Source organism: Capra hircus, chromosome 20, assembly GCF_001704415.2.
Source record: "Capra hircus breed San Clemente chromosome 20, ASM170441v1, whole genome shotgun sequence".
In the NCBI taxonomy this organism is placed as follows: domain Eukaryota; kingdom Metazoa; phylum Chordata; class Mammalia; order Artiodactyla; family Bovidae; genus Capra; species Capra hircus.
This window is the reverse complement of record NC_030827.1, coordinates 48,619,498-48,631,308: the sequence shown is the minus strand read 5'-3', so window position 1 is coordinate 48,631,308 and position 11,811 is coordinate 48,619,498. Positions and strand designations below refer to the sequence as shown.

Genomic DNA, 11,811 nt, shown 5'->3' with positions numbered 1-11,811 from the left:
ACCTCCTATAGTGAGTAATAGCTATATTTTTTATTTCTGTGATTTTACTTAAAAGTTTACCTTTATTAAATCTATTTACATTCTGATCTTCCTCCCTTTCCATTCCTTCCTTTCTTCCCTCCTTCCTCTATCACCTCTCTTCCTTTATTCTTTCCTTCCTCTCTTCCCTCCCTCCTCCCCTCCTCCCTTTCTGATTCTCATTTTTCATCTCTCTATATCGTTACATATAAACTGCCATTAAGCAGCATTCCTTGAGACATAATTTTAAGGAGAAAAATATTTTTTGAGAATTACTGAACTTACACTTTTTAATCAGAATTATTTTGGATAAAACACTAAACTTATATAGTGAGGCAGGAGAAGGGGACAACAGAGGATGAGATGGTTGGATGGCATCACCAACTCGATGGACATGGGTTTGCGTGGACTCTGGGTATTGGTGTTGGACAGGGAGGCTTGGCGTGCTGTGCTTCATGGGGTCACAAAGAGTCGGACACCACTGAGCAACTGAACTGAACTGAACTGAACTGAAGGAATTTTCAAAGCCTAAGGAATAAGAAAAATGCATGTCTGATCATCTGGGATGATTCCAGTTTAGGGATATTATAAACAAAGCTAATATAATTTTTTTAATGTGGCTAATAGCTAGAATTATAGTTGATAGATCAAATGATAGGAATATGCTTACTTTTATCAATAACTCAGAAACAATGTCTGAGAATTCTGGTTGCTCCACATCCATGACAGTTTTGGTGTCCTCACTCTTTATTATTTGTTTGAAAATGCTAATTGTTTAGTGTTGTCCGACTCTTTGTGACCCTATGGGCTGTAGCCTGCCTGGTTCATCTGTCCATGGAATTCTCCAGGCAAGAATACTGGAGTGGGTAGCCATTCCCTTCTCTGGGATCTTCCTGACCCAGGGACTGAACCTGAGTTTCCTACATTACAGGCAAATTCTTTACCATCTGAGCCACCGGGGAAGCCTAAAGGATCAGAAATAGTTGCTGAAACCTGGAATCGAACCAGGGACCTTTAGATCTTCAGTCTAACACTCTCGCAGTTGAGCTATTTCAGCCACTCACTATTATTAGTTATTTAATTGAGCTATAATTAGCATATAACATTGTGTAAGTTTAAGGTATCCAGCTTGACTTGATACATTTGTACATTGCAATATGATTACCACCATTGCCTTAGTTAACACCTCTATCATGTCACTTAATTATCTTTTGTGTGTGTGTGGTGAAAACAATGAAGACCTAGTCTCTTAGCAAATTTGAAGTTTATACAGAAGTGTTGACTGTAATCACCATGCTGTACAATAGATTTTCAGGATCTACTTATCTAGTTGCAACTTTGTATTGTTAAACCACATCTCTTCAATTCTGCTGCTATCTAACCCCTGATAACCACAATTCTATTCTCTGTTATTATAAATTTACCATTTTTATATTCCATGTTTAAGTGATGTTACACTTATCTGCATTTCTCTAACTTACCTCACATAACATAACACCCTCAAGGGCTATCCATGTTGCAAATGGCAGGATTTCCTTCTTTCTCATGGCTCAATAATATCACTTTGTATGAACATATATACCATATCTTCTTTATCAATTCATCTGTTGATGGGCACTTAAGTTGTTTCCACATGTTGGCTGTTGTGAATAATGGTGCAGTAAACATGGATTATGGATGTATTTTCAATATCTTTTCATTTATTTTAGATATATACTCACAAGTGGGATTGTTGAATCATATGACAGTTCTATATTTAATTTTTTAAGGAAACTCCATACTGCTTTCCACAGGGGCTGACTGTTCACAAGGGTTTCCTTTTCTTTAGCCAAACACAGATTATCTCTTATCTTCTTGTTGATAGCCATTCTAAGAGGTATGAGGTGGTATCTAATTTTTTTTGTTTTGATCTGCATTTCCTTGATGATTATTAATGTTTAATACATTTTTATGTGTTTATTGGCCATCTTTATATATTCCTTGGAAAAATGCCTATTCAGGTCTTCTTCCATTTTTTATTTCAATTGTCTTTTTTTGCTATTATATATATGAGTTTTTAATAAGTCTTTACCCAATACACAATTTGCAAACATTTTCCCATGCTGTAGGATACCTTTTTGTTTTGTTGATTTTTTTCTTTTTCTGTGCAGTTTTTCAATTGATGTAATCCCACTAGTTGATTTTTTACATTTTGTTGTCTGTGTTTTTGGTGTCATGACTGAAAAAAAAAGTATTGCCAAGACAAAAGTCAAAATGCTTCTTCCCAAAGTTTTCTTTTAGGAGTTTATGATATCAGTTCTCATTTTATGGTCTTTAATCTATTTTTAGTTCAATTTTTTGAGTGGTATAAGATAAGGATCTGATTTTAGTTCTCTGCATATGATTACCCATTTTTACCAATACCATTTTTCTCCCTTGATTATTCTTCACTCTCCTATCTAATATTAGGTTGACTGTACATACAATGGCTTATTTCTGGCCTCTCTATTCTCCTTCACTGTTCTGTGTCTATTTTTTTGCCAGTTCCATACTGTTTTATTTACTATAGCTTTGTAGTATAGTTTGAAGTCAGTAATTGTAGTCCCTCTTGCTGTGTTATTCTTTTATAGAATTGCTTTAGCTATTCAAGGTCTTTTGTGGTTCCATAGATTTAATTTTTTTGTTTGTTTATGTGAAAATACCATCACAATTTTATAGGAATTTCACTGAATCTATTGATCAATTTGGGTAATACCAACATTTTATCAATGTTAATTATTATAAACCACAATCATAGAATATCATTCTATTCAATTGTATCTTTTCAATTTCTGTTTTAAAGTCTTGTAATCTTTCACTCTCTTGGTTAAATTTATCCCTAAGTATTTTTTTAAATTCTATTGATCATGTGATAGTTTTCTTATATTTCTTTGTACTGTTAGCTCAATTGGAGATTTCATTTTCATTTTATTTTTCTCTAGCACTGTTGATTACATTTATGAGCTTACTGGCTTTATGCATATATTATTTTGCAAAGTGTTCATTGATATTATTTGCTCCTTATTAAATAACTTTCCTGTTGCCCTTCCTCTTGAAATCCAGTCATATTTTCCTTTTTCTTCATACATTTAATAAGTTTAAGATGTAGCTTGGGCATTTTCAATGCTATGTTTAGAGACTCTAGATTCTGTTACATTCATCCAAACATTATTGATATTTGTGTGTGTTGGTTTGTTTAAGCAGACAATTGATTGTACTTAAACTGCAATCTTTGTCTCTTGGACATAAGTTCAAAATTCAGTCCAGTGATTTTAGCCTTTGTTGTGCCCCTGAGGTCTGTATGTGGCTCAGTACCAATTTAAGTATACATTATACACATAATTCATAATTTCTCCTCTCTTGTTCTCTCTTTCCTTAGCATTCCTTCATCACTTTTAAACGTGGTTTTATAATTTGGGTGCCCCGAATTCTATTGTTTCTTTAAGACAGTAATGAGTTTGATTTGCCTCTTAGTTTTAAGGACCAATATATAAATAGCTCATCCAGATTCATTCCCTTCTTCACTGTCATTCCTTCATCCAAATGTTGACTCCCTATCAAGAGCAACTTCTTTTCACCCTTCCTCTTCTTCCTTCCTTCTTCATCTCTTTCTTTTCTGTATAATCTCTTTTTTGTTTGTTTGTTTGTAAGATCATTGGTACTATGAATGCATACTTGTAAATTAAGAATGTGTAAGGAATGCTGAAATCCTGTCTTTCTAAATATTATACTTACATTTTGCCTTTTTCTTACTACCATGTTTTTCACTGAAATTTATCAAAGTTTAGAAAGGAAGCATCTTTTTTTTCCCTTCAAAGCCTAATTGAAAATGGAGTTTTATTTTATAGTGATTTGCCATGCCATGCTTCAGTTGTGTCTGACTCTGTGCGACCCAATGAACTGCTGCCCACCAGTTTCCTCTGTCCATGGGATTCTTCAGGCAAGAATACTGGAGTGGATTGTCATTCCCTTTTCTAGGTGATCTTCCCAACCGAGAATCAAACTGACATGTTTTACCTCTAACCTACCTTGGCAGGCAAGTTCTTTACCACTAGCACCACCTGGGAAGCACTGTAGTACCTTAAAACATTTTAAAATACATCATCAGTAACTCAATTCATGTCCAATATTCCTTTTGTTAGACATTGATCCTGATACAAATAAAACCTACTTTATTCATTCATTCTTTCACTTAACTGATATTTATTCAGCTCTAGCTATATGCAACAGGTTTTTTTCCAGTGAAGAAAATATAAATATGACCAAAAATGGCATAGCCTTTCAGCTTAGCAAGAAAGAATAATATTCAACAGAGCATCACACAAACAAATACAGGTTTTAATAGGATAAAACATAGGAAGGAGAGGGTCATGATGATAAAGTACACATCAGGTGAAAATCACTTATGTATGGAGGCTAGAGTAAGCTTTTCTGAGGAAGTGACTACTGAACTAAGATCTGACAGAAAGCAAGATTCACCTAACAAGGGCTGAATGCAGTGGATGAGCAGGGAAAGAAAATTTCAGACAAGCTAAATAGCCTGGAATGTTCAATATGGAACTGAAAAGAGGTCAGAATAGTTGAAGCATAGAGCATGAGGTGAGAGGATAATGCTAAATGAGACCTGTGAGGCAAATGGAGAACAGATGATTGAGGGTTTCTGAGCCAGGCTAAATTTCAATCTTTGTCCTTAGAGCAATGAATACCTACATAATCTTTGCCATTAGCTTTCACAACATTTGCAGTCTGACAGCATGAGTTTCTCTTGTTTACAGGTAATTAAGAAAGGTTTTCCCTCACATTATAGATGGTGATATTCTAACAGGAATTTTAATATCATGCACAGTAAAATAGGAAAAATAAACATAAAATTCTGTATGAAAAACATAAAAGGAAAATATTTACAAATGTAGTTTATTTAATAAACTAAACTTATGTAATGTTAATGGAAGGGTGGTTTATATTTTATAAATGAGGTCTTATTTCTTGTGGATACTGTTTAAAACATACTGTTTAAGCACATATCTGAACATAATTATGACTTATCTGAAAGAAACTCTAAGTAGCTGTGAAACTATAGGTCACTCAGTCATGTTCAACTCTTTGTGACCCCATGGACTATACAGTCCATGGAATTCTCCAGGCCAGAATACTGGAGTGGGTAGCCTTTCCCTTCTCCAGGGTATCTTCCTAACCCAGGGATAGAACCCAGTCTCCCTCATTGCAGGTGGATTCTTTACCACCTGAGCCACAAGGGAAGCCCTAAAAGTGAAAGTGAAAGTGGCTGCAGTGTTTTTCAAAATCACAGTTTATGAGCTCACTGGGGTACAGTCATATATTTTTTAATCTTGTAAGGAATAGGAATTAAGCACATTGTTTTGGTGGAAACTCAGAGGAGTAATTACATAGTTACACATGAGCAAGCCTGAATCTATTACAAACAGCATTTAGCAATGTATATCTTATTTCTGAAATACCCATTTGCATGCATAAAAATTACCAATATTTATATTCAAATAAAAGCAATACAATTTATGATTGATGAATAATCTAAAGCTCCATACTCCTCTAGATACTTATTTTAAGTCTGAGGGAAATGTATCCTGTTGAGAAATATCTGATGAAATCCAGCTGTATTTTATTCTCATTCAATCTATCATCACAGAAAATATTGACTATTTTTCCCCTCAGACATGCAGCTGTCAACTATCCAACTATGGGCCTAGATTTACATTTTAGTTTATTTCCTACCTATTCATTTTCATTTAAAACACTTGTTTCATGAAACTAGCATTTGCTGTGTGAAAAAGGAAGGCAGGATGTGCAATCTCATCAAACCTGTCAATGAATGTTCATGGGCACAGCAAATAATGTTTGTTAAATTCAAGAGAATATATTTCCACCTTAAGAGATGGCAAAAATCACTATACATCTATGTGCATTGTACGCATACTCAGTCACTCAACTGTGTCTGACTCTTTGCAACCACACAGACCGTAACCCACCAGGCTCCTCTGTCCATGGAATTTTCCAGGCAAGAATATTGGAACAGGAGGCCACTTCCTTCTCCAGAGGATCTTCCCAACCCAGGAATCAAACCCATGTCTCTTATATCTCCTGCATTGGCAGGCAGATTCTTTATCACTGTGCACTGAGCATTATTCCTATCCTATTTATTATTCCAGTGAAAAGATTTCTATTGTGTGCCAATAGTGATAAGAATCCCTGTCCCTTCATTCCCCCACCCATTTGTGAAACATATTCAGTCATGTCCAACTCTTTGTGACCCCATGGATGCTCGCCCACTTGGCTCCTTTGTCCATGGGATTCTCCAGGCAAGAATACTGCAGTGCATTGCCATTTCCTTCTCTAGGGGACATTCCTGACTCAAGGATCAAACTCTTGTCTCTTGTGTCTCCTACACTGGCAGGCCAGTTCTTTACCAGCTGAGCCAGAGGGAAGCCCAACACCAAGAGGCATATTCAAATATCTGCAAAGTGTTTCTGCTCACTTTGAAAGTAGGCCAAGTTACAAAAGACCCTGGATAGTTGTATAGACTTTAAGATCTTTGGAAAACTTAAAAACGCTTTGCAATCAGTAGCAGAGAGAGGATATGTTAGTGAAGACATGCAAGGATGGAATGGTAAATTCCAATAGCCATCACCCAGAAGAATAAAAAATATGTATATTTATTTCTCATAAAACAATTCTTGGTGATAGTTTAGGCTGATGGAACCATTCTCTTCAGTGTGGTTTTGTAAGAATCCTAGTTCCTTCTGTCTCACAGCTCAGCTATCCCAGAGGATATCATTTGCAATAGATTCAGTCACTGGGTTGGGAAAAAGAGATTATAGAAGAGACATATTGGTTTCCTAAAAGACTTAGTTTAGATATAGTGTACGTCAATTCCATTTACTATCTACTGGGAAGGACTAATCATATAACATTCATAATTGCAAGGGAACTGGGAAATACAGTTCTTGCCTAAGTATTCAATTTCAAGCTACAACTCTCTACTATGGAGAGGAGATAGTTTTGGAGATAGCTTCTTGTCTCTGACACAGAGAAGTGTTTTTTTTTAATTGTTCTGGACATAAGAGGGCATTTTGTTGGTTTTATTTTATTGCTTGTTCATTTTTCTGGCCAATTATATATATATGAAAGTCACAAGGCTAAGAAATTTATACAAGCAACTATAGTTTGTAATAAATCTATAAGCACCAAAAGTCAGCACATAGCTCAGATCACTAAACAGAGGAAGAAATTGTAACTCAACATTCCATACCACCTAAGGGGGAAAAAAATAAAGCATGAATTTCTGTGAATAAGGTGAATGGGTCTTAGAGTTTGGGATTAAGGTGGCATTCCAAGTAATGATATAGCAAATATTTTTCTTATTTCACTACATGTTTGTAAAATCCTATTATTTTACTATATACTAGATATATTATTCTATGTTGCAAAAATTCTGATGACTCCAGGAAAGAAGACTATGCCCCAAGAAATCATGCATGAAATGAATTATCTTCAGAAAGTAAATGCAAAATCTAGTTTAACACGGTGGCAATAAAGTCTAAATAACTAAGATGGTTTTAAAATTAGAAATGTTAATGTCCACCTGCCCTACTCTCTAGTCTCTTTTCTGCCAGCAGAAATACTCATTAAGTTCATAGTGGATTATTTTTGAACAATAAACACTCTTATTTCATCAGCTAAGAAGAGATGGAAGAGGGTTTATTTGCATCTCTGGACCAGATTTTGCTCAGATAGGACTTCAGCAACATGTACAAGCCATCTGCTCAGCCACACCAGCCAGGCCTCTATACCCAAAACTTTTCCTGCTGATTTTTCATCCTTTAGAAAATCGATGATGTTGGTTATAATTTTCTTCTCATTCTATTTTTTTCTGGATTTTATTTCACTTTAAATAAAATCTTAGTGTTATCTTCCTCAAAGGTCATCTTTGACCTTCTCTGAAGGAGTAAAGGCAGTGGAGAGAGGGACTCCAGCATGTATGGGTACAATGAGCCCTGGAGGACCATGATATAGATCTTTACTCTAGATTATGTCCATGCCTCTAGCTTCCTATTGCCTTTGGAACCCAAGGATACCTGCTTGATGACCACAGGACTTCAAAATATCCTTTCCACAGACTATGTGTACCCAGAAAAGACTCAACTTGTATTTTTTGGATGGCATTCCAGCACATGCTTCAGTTTCTTGCCATGGAGCTTTCTCTTGCTTCCTCTTGAGGTACCTGAGACATGTCCATTCTTCAGTTCTGGATGAAAAAAGAAATTTTGATTAATAATAAAAGCTGTTTTTACTGTCATGTGTCTATACAGATGGGCTTCCCTGGAGGCTCAGTGGTAAAGAGCCCAACTAGCAACGCAGGAGAAACAAGAGACATGGGTTTGATTCCTGAACTGGGAAGACCCTGGAGAAGGAAATGACAACCCACACCAGTTATTCTTGCCTGGAAAATTACATGGAAAAGGGAGTCAAGAGTACATGGGGTCACAAAGAGTTGGACATGTGTGAATGTGCATGCACACTTGGGGTTGGGGATGCAGGGGCAGGGATTCTTATAACTACTGGCACACAACAGAAATCTTTTTACTGGAAATGTGATAAATGTGATATTAATAATAACTGGTGACACAGTGGTAAAGAATCTGCCTGCCAATGCAGGAGACACAAGAGACACAGTTTTGATCCCTGGGTTGGGAAGATCCCCTGGAGAAGGAAATGGCTAACTACTCCAATATTCTTCCTGGAGAATCCCATAAACAGAGGAGCCCGGTGGGCTACAGTCCATGGGGTTGCAGAGTCAGACACGACTGAGCAACTGAGCATGCACACATCTATGTACTTGTACTCACCGAGAATAAACCTAAAAGTCCACTAAGACATTTGTGTTTTCCTGTAAAAACTGATTCCTGTAAAAAAACCAAGACATCATGGTGTGCAAACTTCTTCTAGGCAAGTTGAAGGATGTTGGTTTTAGGAATAAATGGGAAATGTGTAAATCATCAAGTATTCTTTGGGTATTATCATTTAAATGGTAATATATGGAACATAAATTTAAAATTCAAAATTTTATTTATGATGATTTTTTTTTTTACCCTTTCATGTAAATCTATAGCCTGTGGCTGTTTTTTCTTCAGGGTACACCTTAGTATACCTTAGTGGTGAAAATGTGGTCATCCCAATAGCCCAAGTTTAAACTCAAGTTCTGCTCCTTACTTACTTAAAGTTTGGGCCTATTACTTTTCTTCTCTTTCTCTCTCTCTCTCTTTTTTTTTCCCAGATTCCCTACCTATATCATGCAGGTAATAATAAAAACAACACATGACCCTTGCATTAAGTGAAATTAAATGTATTCCCACAAGGAGCCCAAAAGTATGCCAAGAACATAATAAACTTTATTATTATTCTTTATTTGCCTAAAAGTTTTATTAAAGTTAAAAGTACATAAGGAAGTATCATGTTTACTTAAAAAGCAAGAATACAAAACTAGCAAATATGTACAAAACAAACATTAGCAATATATAATAATTAAAATGTTCTATCAAATTATTGGAGATCAGCTCAACTTCAAGGCATTTTTTAAAGTAAATCATTATTAATGTAGATGTAAAAATCTACCACTTTTCATCTTTACAGTATTCAAAAAATAGTACAATTACAGGTGTATGTGGGATTAGAGGCAATTAAACCAAGTGTGAGGTGAAGAAAAAAATGGATTCTGTAAATAAAATCTGAAATACCCATTTTATAGATAGTAACAAACAAATAGGTATAATTATACCTATAATATAGTCTATTACCCAGGCTCTAAGATTTCACTTTTAATTAAAATTTTCTCATTTATTCCGTATTCTAACATTCATCACTGCCAGATTTTGGTATAAGAAATTTTTAAGAAAGAAACTTCTATTTAAAGATGATTTTTCTCTAGTTAAGTAGACATTTCCATCAGCCTTTTCTTGTTTCACTGCTGAATGTGTATGAGATTTCCAGGATCGTTAAACCTCTGAGAACAGAAACCACAATAAAAGGCTACAAATAAGAACAGAAACAAAGGAACTCATGAAATGAGCAAATTACATAAAAGAGATGGGAATTTATTTTAAAAGTAATAATCTGAGAAGAGAATCAAATATAAGATGATGTAAAAAGGAAAAGTCAGAAAATTAAAGGAGCTTTCAGGAATTAAAAGAAATATAAATTTTAAAAATAAAAAGTTTAATACAAGGTAGGAAGGTAGAAGGATAAAGATAATGAAATTCTCTTCCAAATTAAAGATAGGCAAAGCATAGAATAGTAAGAGAGAAAATACAAGGAAATTGAGAATCAATATAGAAATTCAAGCATGCATTTTTTTGAAACTGCATTAAAAAGAAAAGGAAAAACTAAAGGAAAAGATATCATAGAAATAATGTAACAATTATCCTCAGCATAAATTTGTGTGAATTTATCTATGCATATGTGCTCAGCATAATGGATAAAATAAAAGCCCTCGTTAAGGCATATAATTGCTAAATTGAAAGATGTCGTGACAGAGAGAGATAAAGACTGAGAGAAAGCTTTAAAAGTAGGAAAAAAAGGTGGGGCTGGGGGGGTGATCACAAAACTTTTTGAACAAAAGTATCCTAACAGCAACACTGAGAGCTAGAAGAAAATGAAAAAAAAAAAAATCTCAAAATGTTTTTGAGACTGGGGCAATTGATTTCAAATCTGAGTTATGTACTTAAATAAGTCATCAATTTTGAGAGTGGGATAAAGAAAATTCTAGATAAGTAAGTCACCCAAAATTTCAGGCCTGTGACCACTCTTTTAGGTGAAACCAACAAATATCAGTGCTTAAATCACAGAAAAGGAAAATTTCAGGTTCTGAGAAAAGACCATTTGATAAGCAAAAATGATAAAGAGACTCATCAGAATGAGAGTCAAGAGAACTGGAGCATCCTTGCATGCGTAGCAGGTGCAGATTTGAGCAAGACAACAGCTCATAAGGAAGGGAGAAAGGTGTATGTAGTGAGCGGGGGTTCCTTTGGAGTTCTACACTGAGAAGCTGTTTTAGACTAATGGGCAATGTAAAGAACTAGTAATAGGTACATAGAGAAATGAACACATAAATAAGACCTAATTGATTCTGAAAATGAAAAAATAGAACTGAGCAAATGTAAATGTAAACACAGTGAATCACTTGACTCAGAGTAAATGATATCTATTTGGTCATAATGTAAATGCTGAAAATTAATTTGGCCCAAACCTGTGATATAACTATATTAGATAGAAGCAGGGGACAGTATTGTGCTTGAGCTGATTAAACGATAAAAACAAGTCAAGAGATTATGCTTGAAAGTGAAGTCACTCAGTCGTGTCCAACTCTTTGCGACCCCATGACTGTAGCCCACCAGGCTCCTCTGTCCATGGGATTCTCCAGGCAAGAATGCTGGAGTGGGTTGCCATTTCCTTCTTCAGGGGATCTTCCCAACCCAGTGATTGAACCCAGGTCTCCCAGATTGCAGGCAGATGATTTAAATAAAACTGCAAGGTATGCATTACAATTTAAAAAAAGGAAGTAAATACCAGATAAAAGTGCAATACAATAATACAAAAATAATATAATAATCAGGACTTCAGTGTAGGTGGATAGTTCACTTACATATTATTAGGATCTTTTTTACTTTGAAACTTGGTCAATGTATTAGTTTAAAGATACATATATATTTAATATGTACATTTCTCCTTGATATCTGGCTGAAA

General features: G+C 35.1%; 1 non-coding gene across 1 annotated transcript; it reads right to left on the bottom strand.

The window, feature by feature from the left end:
* Positions 1,003 to 1,075, bottom strand: TRNAF-GAA. Its single transcript has one exon. It is a non-coding gene; the product is annotated as a tRNA-Phe (tRNA).